Source organism: Neodiprion fabricii, chromosome 5 (genome assembly GCF_021155785.1).
Source record: "Neodiprion fabricii isolate iyNeoFabr1 chromosome 5, iyNeoFabr1.1, whole genome shotgun sequence".
In the NCBI taxonomy this organism is placed as follows: Eukaryota; Metazoa; Arthropoda; class Insecta; order Hymenoptera; family Diprionidae; genus Neodiprion; species Neodiprion fabricii.
In genome coordinates this window covers 6,821,996-6,839,864 of record NC_060243.1, presented here as the reverse complement: position 1 = coordinate 6,839,864, position 17,869 = coordinate 6,821,996, and the positions used below count along the sequence as shown (strand labels likewise).

Here is a 17,869-nt window from a genome sequence, read left to right as displayed (position 1 = left end):
TCCAGCAAAATGCTAATTTAACCAGTGCCTGTGATAACGTATAATTTGGTGAACGAGCATGCAAAAACATTGTTCGAAGGAGTTGAAAAGAAACAAGTTTCACCTCCATTTTTTGTGTATTAACTTTGTTTTGTCTGTAACGTACCTGCGTGCAGGATTGAGCCCAGCATTATCACTATTCGTGTATGCAACAACACCTCGCTATATATATGTATATATATATATTGGAAGATTTTTAAGTTGAACCGGCAAATTTTTGTCGCTTCGATCAATCTACATGCCTGAATTTCGGAATTCGTGCCTGAATTCGACACCAACAATCGTGTGATTGAAATTAGCCAATATTTGCCGAATTGAAGATTTATAATGTTAATCCGTAGAATGAACGGGTAAACAAAGTATAGAAAACAAATTTCCGAAACATTCAGTTCTCAATTTGCATTTCAACTCACATTGTTTCATTATTTTGCAAATTATTTTGACACAGCGTGTTGAAAAGATTGCGAAACGTGACGAAATAACCAAATTTGCGTATCTCTCAGTAATACTCGTAGTCTTTTTCGTTTCGTTGGGTTTTTATCAGACAGAAATTACGTTCCTACATTATCTCGAAAGATATGTTCTAACCGAAAACTCGTGTAACCTATAATCTATTTCACCAGCGTATTTAATCACGCGGTAAACAGCGGTTGCGTCCTGACGTAAAAACAGCTCGTAATGAATTTCCGCATCATAACTTCGGTTTAGATGATTAGGATTCACGCGTGTGTAAAAGAAACACTAGCGGTCTTTTCGCACTTCCGCGTTGCTTAAGGGCTTGGGCAATATCATTATACGTCCAATGAAATATAAATAGCAATCAATGTAATTTTCAATGTTATATTATACCAATGTTCACGTATATTATAACGATTGTGCGTATATTAAAATACCTATACCGAAAAACTCACGAAGAAAAAGAATGTACAACAGAACAGACCATTTTTGATACCTAATTAAAAGAAGAAAAAAAAAGATGATGTTCATCCTGTAATAAATCAGCTGAATCTTGAATATAAAATAATGAGAAACTGGATTCTTGGTGCGAGTTTTTATCCTAGTCGGATTCGGCGGGATTACCGAATTTAAATTATGAATGATTAAAAAAAAAAACTGAATTGGAATAAATGATTGTGAATCGTGAACGGAAACTCCCGTCGCAACGAGTTATTGCGTCTGAATGTCGTTGACCTTTTCAGGTCGACGAAGTGCTGATCAATTATACTCGACGGTCGCAATTCTACAACGTAAAAGGTAGCTTAGAATTTTTTTTTTCGTCCTCAATGGACCCGCGCAAAGAGTTGAAACAAAAAAAATCACAGAGTAGCGGTTAATCTTGTAAGCCAAATCGGTGGGACCGGAAAAGAAAAAAGAAAAAAATAGAAGAAACAATCAACTCGTACCTTCGCGCGATAGCTGTTCTACGAAGTTCGCGCTTTTTGCCGTCAGCTCATCGAACGCCTACGGCTCATAAAATACCAGAACCCAACCGCGCGTCTTACTCCAAAGAGCAAAGCCCTATTACACGAAATGTCATGGAGGGAAAGGAATACTTAAAACAAGAAAATAGATTTCGTTGGAATCCATTCGCTTCAATCTAGTATCCGTTATTTGGTCCAAATACGATGACTTTACTTATTGCCCATTGAATAACGGCTAAATCCCACTAAATGTTGAGTCAACAGAATTATCAATGATTATGATTCGAAAAGTACGTTTTCTGCGCTTGAATAACTCTAACGTGTTCAATCAATGCAAAAGATTTTTGTAACAACAAATTTCATTGCGTGTTCAAACCGTTAAACACTAGACTCAACAAAATATAAATTAGAAGAAGTTCAATTTGTATTGATACAACAATTTCGTATTTTTAAAACAAGACGACTTTTTTTTCCTCGTCTCTCTTTCCCTTTATTTTTTTTTTTTTTTTTTTTTCTTTTGTGTTATTGATTGGAACCGATTGCAGTACGTTACTCTTATCATAAGTATACGCCTGCAATGTGAATCATGAACGTCAGTGCAGGGGAGGCTTTCTAATTCGTAATAAGAGAATGGTTCTATTCCGTTAGAACCAATCCCATTAATCATGATCTGAATAGCGTATCATTTATTCTGATAAGCGAATGGATTTGAAGGTACGCAAAAAATAAAGTTCAATTTCTCGTGTACAATCAAGAGACGTAAATTTATATTCTCAGCAGTTTTCCGTAACAAATCGCGAAATCTTAATCTCAGTACGTATATGAAAAAAAAAACTCTCGCGGATTACGTTCTTCTATTCTTGTAAATTGTTGTGCTATAAAATTGAATAGAAAATTCTCGCGTTTTCACCTTCAGGTAAAAATGATCAAACTTTCTGACGTTTGAACCTAATATGTGTGCATTCAAATCTACGTAAATATTGGCGAAGTGAATAAATTTTGTAGGTACATACCTAGATTTCGAAGTGTCTAATGCTACAGTATATTTCGTTATACTAATATTCGTGAATTTTTCTTCCTTATTATTTACTTTCCGTAAGTTTACAATATCCTTAAGATATAATATAATAAAAGAGTGACACTCTTGTCGCAATAAAACAACGGAATGTACGAATGTTATTGGGTAAAAATTTATTCTTAAAGACGCAGCGCAGAGTCGCGTATACAGGAGTTATTATAAGTGTACCTTTTATGTTTACGCAACTGTCGATAATCAAATATTTGGGTGAAGACAGTGCTTGGTCGTGTAAAGCAAACTTAAGACGCGGACAAAAGTTTTACTTCTTTCTTCCCTTTTTTCATATTTTTCTTTTCTACACACTGCAGCCTCATCGGTAACCAAGTCACGATTCGTTGCACGTTTTATCTTGTGCGAAAGAAGTCGCGGTGACCTCCTCTTAATATCTGTTGCAATTATTTACGCTCGTAGTCAGCTAAAAAGATGCTAATGCAGACAGCGGGACTTTCTTTCACCGATCGAATAATTCCACTGTCATATTTCATTTTTGCGAATTGTATATGCATACCTTTTTTATGCCAAAGAACTTTGCTTTGTAAAACAAAAACGACTAGAATAATTTATCGTCACTCATCAGACGAACGGTGAGAAAATAATTATCTGACGAACAAGCTAGAGTTCCGCATACTCGTCGTATAATTTAATTTATATATATTTAGTTAGATGAGGAACCCAAATTTAACAACCGTCATTATTGAGCAATAATTTTAAGTTATAGACCTACCTTTGAATAATCATGTTTACTATCATTTACTGCGCCTCAAATCGCGCAGCCCGAATAAAACTAAAGAAAAAGAAAACCATGTAGGTAGTTGAAATATATTTGAGCAGTGTTTTGCTGTCTTATTTTCATTTTTTATTTTACAGCTATCGGTATACTTGTGTAATCATCCGTTTTGAACACATTTGAAGCGTGTCTTTCTTCTAAATTCTGCATTCACGATTTCCCTCGATGAAAATGCACATCGTACATTTATCGAAAAAATGCTGCGAGCAGCAGCACAATGAATATTTGTCAAAGGGAAAAAAAACAAAGATGAGATGAAATGAGGTTGAAAAAAATCACCCATCCCGAATTGACCCCGGGGCAATTTGTGCACAAGGGTGAATTGAAAGCGGAAACGTCGAATGAATGGGAACGAGTGCGAATTGTGAGGAACTTTGGTACGGGTACGTGGATGTAAGGTGTATACCCATGCATGTAACCTTATTCTACGTGTACAGACAACTCATACACAGAAGCGAGAAAGCGAAGGACGGAAACCGAAGAACCGTGGGTTTAAAATTGCGGATTAGAATCACGCGTTGGGACCGAACGCTGTAGTTTTATGGCGTGCACGGAATGTACGGAAGTTTACTTGCCGTTTAAAGAGCAAACCCAACGGCCTGGATTAACTTTGCAGGGAGTTCGACTCGCTTCGCGTTTCCGAGCCTTATTGTCAGACACCGAAGGTTAAGGCTGATGACCGTCATTCCGTGTATCCTCTACCTGTCCGCCTTACGAACAACGCAAAGCTTACGTCACACTGTCCCTCAAAGCATGGATCAATAGCCTCGACGATGGAACGAAAAATTTTGCTTCGTGCAGAGCTTGGCGAACGCACTCTGAACCATTATGGGCCGCCTGAGAATCAGCTTTCGCATGCCCGTCACGCGACGTCCTGAAAAGAGCCTCGAGCTTCTCGATGTTCAACCCAATCCTCGTCGGTCGTGACAATAATGATGTCAAAATTGGGAAGAACGTTATGTCGATGAAGACGAATCAGCGGATTGAGTTACAGTGAGTTACGTCGAGTTTCGGGAAATTCCAAGGTTCGATGGTGCTTTCGAAAGTTTAGTTATTCCAGAACAGCTTTTTTTATGACTTTCTTTTTTTACCTCTTATCTGCACGTCCTGAAGGTTGGCCTTCGATGTATTCAGCAATTTCATAAAAGATAAATTCCATGCGATTTGCGTAATGAAAATCTTTATTATGACGGTATTAATCCTGAATTTCTACCTTGTCAAAATGAAAAGTTATATACGAAAGTTATAATCGCAATAATGGCGGAAGGATGGAACAAAAGTTCGTATTCATATTCTCTGGAAATACTGTAACGTGACCGTAGTCGCATCAACTGCGCATGTTTCTCTCATTGTCAGTCAAGTATGCATAAAAAATCACGCGAGTAAAGAAGAATAGAAATATACATTAAAAAGAACACAGCTGCATAACATACCTATATGTATATGTGCTGTATACGCGTGATGAATCGTTAAATAACGTCGATCGATTACGATGTGTATTAAATTTAATAACAGAAGCTCTTACTCGACAAACGACACGTCAAATGCTTTGATCATTTATTATTATCATTTATTACGATAGCGAACTACCGAAATCATTTTCATGAATGACAAGTAGGTACAGATAAATGGTAAATTTCGCACGTATCATCAATAAGTTATAAATAACTTGTCTTTAAAATCTCGGTGATTACATAGTTGAAAGATCTTATCTCAAGATAAATCGTTCAGCTGGTTGACAGGATATAATATCATTGAAACATATCACGAACTTAGCCCGCCGTCTGTCATTATTAAACAGCCAATTATCCATTCATGACTAATTAAGCTCGTTGGTTTTAATTGTTTTTTCTGTAAAAACGTCTCTGCATCCGCATGGCGAGCATATTAGGCTCGTGATTCTTTATTTTCAACTTAAACTTGCTGTTAAAGACCTTCTCATATTTGGATCATCGCAGAGAATCTTCGGCAGACTCGATTCTTGCAAATTTTCCAATCAATATTTGTTAGCGAAATTTTCTTGTAAAAAATATTATTGCTTACCTCCGAAACCATTTATTTATTTACCATTCTGTTTTCATTTCTCGTTTTCCGAATCGCGCACAAATATTTCCACTTTTTTTTGTTATTTTTCCTCACAAAATAGTAACGGCGTATCGTGACCTACTTCAAATATATGTGCAATAAACAAATGTATGCACGTAATATACATACGGCGAAACGTTAATTAATCAACAATTATTGACGCGAGATAATTTATGGACCGAACCGCTTTGCGCAATGGTGATAAAAGCAATTAGCGAGGCTCATGTGTTCGGGTTTTTCGAAAACCGGTCGCATGCAGCCGCAGCCATATCGCGATTCGCGAAACTGCAATATGTTACGTACGGCAAGCATGTGATTATCGTGTACACCTATAAACGCATTTTCGCACCGAAATATAGCGAAGACGTTAATTAAAGGAAATCTGGACCCGTTTCTCGGATTGAAGAAAAATATTTTCACAGTCTAATACATCCGCAATTTAGCATTTCGCTGAACGTCATGTCCTGCCTCACAATTGCCCCAACTTGTAATATTCGATATTTGCAAGTGTAAATTTTAAAAATATCCAAACAACAAGAGTGAAATGTTCTCAATTCAGTCTAGGTATTTACGTATAATTTTATTTTCTTTTATTCTTTTCTTCCGAAGACCTAACGTTACGAAATTCATCCAGTTCTTTTTTTTTCTCTCTCTCTTCTTCGTTTTATGCGAAGTCAAAATTGTGCGCGTAAATTTTTTCGCACACAATTTATACCTCAGCATAGACACGTGAATTGTTTTATACGTCAAGTAATTATCACTTCATATCACGATTATTATACTAGCTAATAAAATAGTCCCGCAGAAATTAGCGCGGTGATGTTTGCTTTTCGTGCAAGGTGTTCTCGCTTATATATATATATATATATATATATATATATATATATATATATATATATATATATATATATATATATACACCTTGTATCGCACTGCAACGCATGTGTGCATATATATACATACATTAAATCCACTTGGTGTCTTATCTCGTACACGTATGTAAATTGACTTTATAAAAAATTCTGCCTACTTTCGCCTGATCCAGCGAAATCATCGCGTCGTCGTCTCACCTACATATTACAGGTGTACCAGATTTTGCCTCCGTATCGCGGCTGCAGCTCGACGGCTATACGGATAAAGAAAAACTTTATTATTCGATAAATATTTTTGCAACGTTGCTGAAATTCTTATCAACTACGTGAAATTATTGTTATTATTTTTTTGTGTCAACGGATTACCGCGTGATCATCGAATATGCGACTCTCGTCATTAGTTTTTGCTTTTTTCGAATGTGTCTCGGTTGCCGCGATTGAATTTTCCACTACCCATTTTAGGGTGATAATATATGTATGCATAGTCACTTGCACGCCGATAATACGACGGAACAAGTTTAAAAGCGCAAAGCAAACAAAAAACAATCCGGGAATACTTGATTTTTTTTTTTTTTATACTTTAAACGTATTCGCGTGAAAATAAATATAATAATTTAATAATTTCTTGTCATTTAAACCACGAAGCTTTTGATTCACTACACCGCAAATTTGCATTGTCGAAAAAAGGAACGAATCGTAATTTCTATGCGAACGTAAAACGTAACAAAAGCTGTTTGTGTTGTGAGATTGTATGAGGAGGAAATAATTTGCATTGTTCTGTTCTCTCGTTAAAATTTATTTCCACCTTTATTATTAACCTCTACGAATATAAGACGTTTTTAAACAACATTTGCAATCTATTCGTGGCAATTACGCATATCTACTGTGTATACCTGTATATGTATTAGGTATATTTTTTTTTCTAAACGAAGTTCGTAGTAACTGTAGCGCATTTTATTATACACACCTTTACGATTTGTCCTTCGGTTATAACGTAAACTGTGCTGCAATTTCCGCTTGAAAAATCGCTAACGTCGGTTTGTGTTTTTGTCCCCGGGTTTTTAGCATTGGATTATAAGTCCGGCATAATACAAACTATTCGAGCACATCGTTTGGCCGGTCTATTATGGCCGAATCATTGTTGTCTCAACAACATGTCCAAAGGATGAACTTTACACGATGCTATATCAGCTTCGTCTAGGAATTTAAAAATGTTTTTTCGAAATATATTATTCCTTTGGCATTCTCGTTGTTATGTCATGTTGTGTTATGTTATAAATAGGCGCTGACTATAGTCGCGGTTCAACTTGTACACACCTTTTGAATAACTTTGTCCGTAGCGAGGAAAGGAACGCGCTTATGCAAGCATTTTCTACCCTCGTGCTTGTGTGATACATATTCGACACGCGATTTGCAACGGCGTTTGCAAATTATTCCCCCTCTCCACCCTATCTTTCTCTCTCTCTCTCTTCATTTCATTACTGTACAGCATAATTCACACGTAATAAACTCTATCTATCCATCTATCTATCTTTATTTGCCTGCATCTACCTTCGTCAATCAATTCCATCACGCGAAATGGAATGGCACGTGAGTTCGTAATGATATTTGAACAATTTGCGCGACGATTGATGGAGAAGAAAACACGTCTGTCAACATATGTTCTAACCATCTGCCACGCGGTGTTTCTTATTGCCAAGAGATTAAAATCTACGCCTAGGTATAATAGTTTATCATTCTATAGAAGATTGATGCGTGACCGAGGTGACCGGTATTGTTGTTTGGAAATCCAGTTGCACTTGTCACCTTTCAAATTCAACAGCTTATCTGTTTTCTACTTATAGGCTTTCTAACTATCTAGCCCGTTATGGAGAACAAATTTCTCGGCTATTTCACAAGGCTGTAAAAACCCTTTTCCAATTGTATTCCATATCTAATCGGTGAACTAATTTTTTTTTTTTCGTTGCCGACACGTTTCATAGATAGACTCTTTCGCTACTTGATCTACTCTTCCCGCTCGAAATAACCGCCGGTTCTCTTCAATGAAGTTTATTAATAGCACAGATAGCGGGATTTCATTACCTACGAATAATCGCGTACCCTTCGTGAACTGGATATCGTTGGTAGTTGGTTTTTTTTTTTTTTCTTTCACCCTATCCCTATAGTATTTAGTTCAGATTCAAATTATCTGGACAGAATTTGACTTCTACATAATATGCGAAAAACGTACTCAAAGATCTTCCACATCTTATGAAAATCGTAAAATATTTACACATCTTAAGATATTTTATACTCTTGCATCTAACGGAGAATTGATCGAGCTGTGAGTAAATTGCAAAGGATTTTGAAATTTCAAAGTTACTTTCGACAATATTATTTTAAATTCAACAATTTTTATCACTTGACAGGGAGAGTAAAAATTATTCCTGAATGCGTTCTTTCTTGTACGATTTGGTAGCTCATACTGTTTTGTCATTCGCGTGACACACATCCTCATACAACGTGCGGCGTGTAGGGTTAATTTTTGTATGAAAACTGCAGTGTTAATCTTGACGTGAATCAGACTCTACTCCTGAAATAAAGTCGCAACAGAAGCAATTATTGTAATTACATAGTCGACTGCAATGCATCATCCCATAAACCACGTGAATTTTCTAGTTACGTCATTGCGCAAATTGCCCACATCCTTCTTTGAAGAATCGCCAACTCGAAGGAAGTATCAAAAAACATATCGTCCACGTAAGCTGCAACAACGTGAAACACTCAATTATGCGGTAAATAATATTCATTGCAATCTAGCCTACGGAAATTAAAATCTACATATTCTCAACACCTTTCTTTCTGTCAGCGTGAAAATTTTTTGCATAAATTTACATTTTCACCATAATTTGTACGAGCTTACTGAAAAACGATTTTGAATCAACGTCGTCGTGAGTGTCGTGAGGTAATCGATCGTCTAGCTAGAGTTACCACCATCGCACGTAGCAGGTAATTAAAAATAATCTGTGTACACCGAGACCTATTGTTATCTCGGGAGTATAAACAATTTAAGATCGTTTATTTCTACTCCTAAGACGGGTTATTAGACAAGATTCAGGCTCCACTACGGACCTCAGATTACATAGAATTATTAATAAAATTACGTCTCCTATCTTGTTCGGATAAATAATCGGGTATTTAAAACGCATTAGATATTCGAGAAAATAGGTAGATATAATATAAATTGAATTGCACCGATGAATAAATCGTAACGACGCTCTTGGCCGAGGTGATCGGAATTTTAAACGATGCTAACTGAGTGTGAATATTGGATTAGTTAGTTATCAGCTCTCGAGGAATTTTACTAATCGTAAACATAAATATAACGAGGTGCGTGTCACGTTCCTGGCGAGCATACCGGTATCATTTCAAACATTTGATTGTAAGACTGATGTCTCTATTACCGACAGAGTTATTTATTCAGCTTACCCAACATCGCCTGGTAACGTCAATGGCTTATCGGTCGTCGGTACGAATGGTAAATCCCAATTATCGGTAAAATCGATATCGATTGTTCGTTATACCGACCGGCACACGGTATGTTTCAGTTTTTAAAATCAGTCATAGATGACTTCGTCGCTACGGTCAAATTCGAATCATCATTTTAATTCAATAATAGGTCTCGGAGATAAAATTAAGATCATATCGGGTATTGCGTACATCTGATTCGTCTGGTTGATTTTGATCGTGACGAAAATGCAATTAAGATAACCCCAATAGCCTTTGTTGCATTTGTTATATTTTTTATTTTCCACCTTCAAGATTATCACTGCGAAGAAATACTCGACGCATAAAGCATGTTTGTGCCTTACATATCTGCGAAAATTGTAATTAAAAACACAGATATTTCCGCGAATATCCACTTGTTGTTTCTTCAAGATTAATCAAACTCGCGATGATATCGAAAAAAATATAATTTGCTCTCTTTTTCTCCATTAATCGTACGTATCGAGGGAAAACCCGGACTTGAAACGCGTCAGCGGTCATTTTATTTTACTTTCTTTCTATCTATCATTAACTTACATTTATTTGAGTCTCCTATATTTATCCGCGACGAGTAAATTTACAGATATTTCGAATCTTCTGACAATTTGATTTGAACAACTGGCACACAAATTTCGGTTACAAAAATACCTCTGTAAATTATCTTTATCGTCAACTAGTAAAAAAAATGTCATGTCACGCATACTGCGATCGACCTTCGATTACACGAAACAATGATTGATTTATCCCTGAGAATGACTCCGATTATTCCAATTATTATTACTATTATTACTATCATTATTATCGTGATCGCAATTGTCTTAATGACATTACACCGTTACGATAGGTTAGTGACACCGAGACTTGTGAGATTGTGAACGAGCGAACGAACGACGCCGATATTTTCGCGATAAGAGAGTTTAGTTAATATAAATGCAGAAAACAAACTATGCGTACCCGCTCTAAAATAAATATAAAATTATACACGATGAGACAGTCAGCACGGTAACGAGCGATGATGAAGTACGTGGATATTGATCAGAAATTCTTTACAAATGTTAACTTTTTTTTTACAATTAACCTCGGTTGAAAATAAGGCTAAAAGAAATTAATAAAAAGAGGCGCAGTTAAAAATCGTGATATTTTTTTTCATTTTTTCAATTGATTTTTGATTGAATTTACAATTTATTACAGGCCGAGTGGAGGATCGTTATCCGTCACGTTTTGGAAATATCTTATAATCGCCAGTACTTACTTGAGATTCTGTAGCAAGACAACGGATATTGTTTCCCATTTTTTTTTCTTCTATTCTTCCCATTGTAAGAGACTGATTACACGGCAGACTTTAAACGAGATCGTGAATCAGGCTACGTGCTCCTGCTAACGACCCTAGGAACGTGCAGAATGGACGTAAAAGAGCAAATAAAATTGAATTCGCCATTGTCGTAGCGGCGTTATGCTAACTTGTCACAAATAGAATTTGCGCAGGCTAATAAGCTAATACGCGATTGTTTATTACCCGTTTACACCTGTGTATAATACGGAGTAAAGCCTCGTTGAATGACATTTATGACATTGTCGACTCGCTGATCGTAATCTCAAAAGCTAGGCTTCTTCAATTTCGAAGCAATTCTGTCACCGCCAGCGGATTCTACGCACATCATTTTCTACACGTATCGTGTTTTAATCATACGCATACAATCGATTATTTATAATTATTATATATTGTCCAAATCATCACATTTCACTGTCCAAAATTAGTCGCACGAAAATTTGAGATTCATCCTCGATGTACATCATTCGATCACTCACGCATGCTTATTCAATTCTCGCGTATGACCTCGTAATATACGATCCCGTCCCAATAAATTCATCATGTTAATTGTTGTATTAAAAAGTCTAGTAAAAAGAAAAAAAAATATAACTTATAAAAATCTAGATTTTGCAGAAAATCCGTATCTGATCGTTTAGTAACGTACGGAATTTCAATTGCTGACGGTTATCACGGTATTTTACAATTTTTAATATCATTTCCCATAGTTTGCAACGATTTGATTATTACGTGAAATGGAAAATACGAATTGGCTCCTCTCTCGGTACTCGGGTATACTTTTAAAGATAAATATATTTGCCAACCAATGTAATTTCGGCATGTTTTTCTTTCTAATCTTACGGTGCTCTTTACTCTGTACACAAAATCGTGAAATCGTGCAATCAAATGAGTATGACCTGCACGCGTACGTAATTGTTGAAAAATGTCATGATACCTGTACTAGCACGTGGCTGTGTCACTTATCTATAAGATGGTTGTATTTATTGTTTACGGTCGTGACACAGGTTATCCATGAATTCAAAACGTAGATGAGACGATAATTTCATGGCAATGTGTCAATATCAATAATGTAGTATATCGGTATATCAGTATATTAGTAATACCGAATTCCGTATTGTCAGACAAAAGCTATAATCTGTCGTGTGCAGATAGTTGCAGATTGTTATCTCTTTGATAGCCAAAACCGAATCTCCCGACACATATCTATAACGTATTCGAGAAACCCTCTCTTTCTTTCAACCCGTCCTTACTTATTTAGATAAAATCTATTTGACGCAAACGATTTGACAAGTAAGCTCCAGGCTTCGGTAAAATGATTTATAAGCCGAGTATGAGGCGTTCACGCTTTTGAAAGCTTAAGAGATATCACCGTGCTCGTCGGCAGATATAATAACATACCTGCTTATGAAAATTTGCCAAAATAATCTACAGCTCTAAATATATCTCATATTGAATCAATTTTCTCACGTAGATGTATGGAGAATTTTATAATACATACGTGGCATGTATGTACGAAATACGTTTCAAGAAATTGACGGAAATTAATTTGGTATAATTTTTTTCTTCTTTGGTATAAAACTTTTGAAAATTGATGCAGATGTTTCTTTGTTACTTTCGTACGCTATAACTCATTGATTTATATCGTAAACGTCGTTACTTCGTGTCCTGTAATTAATAGCAGACAATAGAATTGAAAATTAACAACTTACGGTCAACGGTAATACCAAAATTGAATATACTTAATATCACGGTACAAACTCCAGTTTATAAGAAACACGGCAAAAATTTTCTATTCTTGTGACTGTATTTTTCAATCAATAATAAATTAAGAGTTTATACATTGACGACTGTTTTAACATGCCTTCGGAGTTTCACATGATCTGAATTGAATGAAAAAAAATTTGCAAAAGATTCTAACATAAATGACGACCATTGATCGATACAAAGATCGTCGCAAATTATATCTAAATAAATGTGTCTGATACCTAGCTATTCATAACCGCCCGTCAGCTAATCGAATACTGACTCTGGTAAATTTAAATTTAGCAACTGTTAGGTACGCGAGCCATAGTTGCGTGAAAAAATATTTTTAATTCATTTTCTTTTTTTTTTTTTTTTTTCTCCATTCACTCGAGTCCGAAAATTTTTTGCAAATCGTCCTAGTTTCGCGTAGGTGCGAACAAAACTGAGAGGCGTGAATGACGCGTGAAACGAAAAAAGAAAAAGAAAAGGAAGAAAAATATTAACGACTGTTAAAGAATATTTCCACGATTCATATGTATCGTGTCACGTGCGTTGTAACTGTAAGCACATTTTCATACACGTGTTTTCTCGGTGACGCTCGTCGACTGATAATGATGATCGTTATGATGATGATGATGATCGCTCGGTTACACCCGCAGTGGTTAGTGGAAATTTTTGGCAGACACTGTATGATCTGAAAATAGCTACCGCTTCTCTCTGCGACGTATGCATATCTGGCCAGTACATTTATTTCAGTCGGTTACAGAGAGCCGTTGAACAGGTATAACAACAAATGTTACGCATTAGGATTTTTGCAGATATATGTCGAGTTATAGCCAGACGGACAATTTTAAAGACAATGCTACATACTCGACGTGACGTACGTCATTCGGAAACCAGAGGTCACGGATTTTTGTGTCGAATAGGTACGATCGGGTAGGAAAATGGCAGAAAAGAAGGAGAAATTACTTTCATTAAATGCTGACAATTATTTACATACCTCCCCCCCGATTTTATCGTTTCTTTGGAATGAATTGGTATTTAAATGAATACTTACCATTTCGTAGAGTACACTTGCGGCTGTTTTCTGTTTGATGGATGGTAACTTCGTTGTAATTAAAAAGCTTGATATGCGTATTAACAGCTGCACATGAGCAACCATGTTTACTTGTAAAACCGTATCGATGAATCTGTATGAAAAGAGCTGTTTTTTCCTTGACTAAACTGTAGGTAAATATACGATGCATACTTTGAAATTACGCAATTTTAATCCTTACGCATAGCATAGTACTGCATAGATATTTTGTTTATACGTATTTAGAGTATAACGGAAGACAATATCGAAGTTGCATAATTCGTCTGCGATATGTATGCTGTTGTAAGGGTTGAGTAATACTATTACTATACGTCTATACAAGGGGCCGACAATTCTTTGGAAAATTACCAAATTTTCAAGAAGCGCAAGAGTAGGCAATTTTTTTCATGTGACAAAACAATCGCGGCAATGATGTATTGTCAGCAAAATTGCTAACGGGATACAAGTATACGTTTGTAGATAGCGAGTTTTGCGCTTTAATTACCAGCTCACCGATTTCACGAGTTTTTGATTTACATCCGCGATGAGTCACGCGTTCGGATATCGCCGCGACTATTTGGCTACGCAGTGATATATTATAAAAATTAGAACATTTTAATATGTAATAAATGAAACCATTAATTGATTTGATTAATTTCGAAAACTAAAGGTCGAGAACAGAGAAGATCTACTTGTTTCCACGACCGTGTCTTTGTAATCCTTCTTCATCAAATTTCTTACTTACAATTATCGTGCAGATGACTGTTGGAAAATTTTTATCGAATCATTCGATGATTACCACTCTTATTATAATACGATGTATTCGACGGATCGTTAACAACAATGAGGCAACATTTCCACGTATGCATGGTTCACGGTGCTTCGGTATCGTGCTTGTTATATGCCATGAATAGAATTCACTGCAAGATGAATGACGCAATGAAATGGAATATGCGACAATTATAATCCACACAACTTCAACACCAATACCCACGTACACGACAGTCTGAAGGTGTTAAGTAGTATATTTATTGCGCAATGGATTTCATTCGATGGTATCTTATCGAGTCTTCTGTAAGCTCTTTCTCTCTCTCTCTCTTTCTCATCTAATATCAGTCAAAAACGGGATATTGAGATTAGTTGATCCCGACTGTTTAACTTTAACGGCTAATCTCATACCTGCAGTGAGATTTGGAGTTTTTACTTCTGTTTCATGATATTAAAAAAAAAAAAAAAAAAAAATGGCAACTTCTCGAAAGTTGTGAAATACTCCTTTTTGGCATCGTGTAGTAAAAAGAAACATGTATATGTAGTCTGCTATTTGAGTGGCATGATGTTATGTGCAGTTATAGGTATGTACACGAGTGCTCCCATCTCTGCAGGTAATTTATGTACGTATTTAAATTTTTTTCTTCCCCCTCCGAATCTTTCACTTCGAATTCGAGTTGTATAAATAGTTTTAAAAACTTTGCCCACGTGGCAAAATCGAGCATACAGTATTATAATTTAAGCGCTTTCTCTTTATTACATATGTATTAAAAAATATTCCTGTGCAGAAAGAAACCTTTTACGTTTATGTCAAATGTTAGCTTGTCGTTGATATGGTATAAACGAAGAATGTCATAAATATAATGAAAAATATGAGTTATCGAGGGAAATGAGAATGAGGTAAAGCCGACTTTGCGAAGACCTTGTAAATTTTTCAAAATAAACTTAACTTGAAGCGAGGTCTCAGTCTGGCCTACATTTACAACGAAACGACGTGACACGCAACGGGCAAAGTTATTTGAAAGAAAAATGTATCCAAGTTTGCCTGCATCAGCGGACATGTCGACTCGATACTTTTGCAACGACGTTCGTTAACCCCGCCATATTCGAAAAATCTATTGCGCAACATTGTTTAAGGCGTGTTGCAAGAACTTAACGTATATCACATACGATCACGCACGATGTCTGAAGTCTGATGTTCGTACATGTATTACATAGATGCGAACTAGTTTTGCTCGTCGTCAGTGTTCGCTAACTCAAGCGATCAACGGAATTGATAATTGCGGTGTACGTTCCATGCACGTGAACCTCGAGCCAGAAAAGATGATTAGGTTTGCTCGCACGGTGTTCTTATTGGCATATCGTTCGTTATATACACGCAAAATCCGCTATGGATTGATAATTGCGTAATGCGATTATGACTGGATAGGTATGTACGTGTACCTACAAGGATGTACGGATAACTGATACACGTGAGAAAAAAAAACGAAATAAAGAGATTTAACCAACTTCTTCACGTGCGCATGTCGAATTTGTCGATTTAACAAGTTGCGTATGATATACTTCCAGTTTAGCTTGCTAGTTTATACACCTTGTAAGCGGTCTATAAGTCTATCCAAGCCTGTGAAGATACATGTAAAATCGTAATACTCCAAATCCATGTAACAAAATATTCCTCCAGGTATATATATATATACATACACATATATGTGCGTGTATATGTGTCAGTTTAGATTTCTTTTTAACTTGCAAAATGTTACAAGAACACACTGGAATTATTGCGAGATGAATAAAAATTTGACATCGGAATGATTTACCCTGTTTCAATGTCCCGTTTTCCCAATGACGCTGAAAGTACGAAAATCTGCGAAAATGTGGAATGGAAATTAGGTGGTCGAAACCTCCCGCTCGTTTTACGTGACACGGTTGAGATGCACTTAGGCCTCTGCATGACCGACCGTGCTACGCGCCTCGTACTCCTTTTATTGGTTAACAAGATCGGGTCACGGCCTGGGCAATCTTGGACACGCAAACAGTATAGATGTAGGAGTCGGAGCTAGGAGGGTCTTATTAGCTTGTCAATGGGTCATTTTAATTCATCTTCGCATCCACCAAGGAGCACAGAATTCCTACCACTCTATTGAAAGTATATACCTATGTGTTATACGATCAGTACTGAAGGGGGTCTTCTTTTTATAGCCCCTTATTGCAACTAGAGCAATTGCTGCAACGGCGCTAGTTGTCATTGGGATAATTTGATAATCGTGATGAATTGCGTAAAACGGGTACCTGGGGCGATATTTATGAAGATTTTACAAATTGTTCACCTTGGATATGTTTTTTCTTTTTTTTCTCGATCTTCGTGTATGTGTGTATACGCGTGTGGAGGGAGGCATCAGATTTTGAAATTTTCGTTTTAACAATCTTCAATTACTTCAATGAAATATTATTCTTTTCCGCGCGGTTTGATTTGCAGTAAGTGATACTTGCAAAAAAAACGGATGTTCAACTATACTATTATACTCGTTGCGATTGTCGATCTCGGTTTGATTATAATAATAAAAAACACCAAAAGAATACTTATAAGAAACAATGGGGGCCAATTGAGAAAATTACACGTTATTACAACAGCAGCCTTCAGCGGCGGCAGTGACTCTTCGATTCGGTACACCATTTCATACACGCGGCTTGTACTTAGCGCGAACTTTTCGCGGGGAAAAAAAATGGAAGAAACTATACGTACGTGCCAAGTACGCATGCGCGCATACGCCTATTTTCCCCGCTTCGATGGTTCTTTCGCACGTTCGTCATGCTGACGACGACGATGACGACGATGAACGGTTTTACATAATCGTCACGATACCAAGTCCGTGGCTTTCAGCCTTTTTACCACTGATCTGCAGGCAAATCCTTATAACTATAAGCACGGATAATCAGTGAGCGATCAATCCACTCGGGTCTCGGTTATTTATTACACCTGTGTCGCCTGATCGAAAATCATTGACCTTGACAACGAATAAATTATCATGCTACCGACAGAGATCAACTCATGTTACTCGTACATATATACTTATAAGTTCGATTGCCGCTTCTTTATTTCCGTCATTTCGTTTGCCACTTGCAGAGATATTGTAATATATAGCAGA

General features: G+C 36.5%; 2 protein-coding genes across 2 annotated transcripts in view; one reads left to right on the top strand and one right to left on the bottom strand.

Moving 5' to 3' along the window:
* Positions 1-13,142, bottom strand: part of LOC124183304 (glutamate receptor ionotropic, delta-2-like) — a 38,907-nt gene extending 25,765 nt beyond the window's left edge. The window contains exon 1 of the mRNA XM_046571633.1: positions 13,123-13,142. The gene's annotated coding sequence lies outside the window, so the exon portion shown is untranslated. The remainder of the gene's footprint in view (positions 1-13,122) is intronic.
* LOC124183306 (putative inorganic phosphate cotransporter) overlaps positions 1-17,869 on the top strand; it is a 39,791-nt gene that overhangs the window by 5,354 nt on the left and 16,568 nt on the right. The window lies entirely within an intron of this gene.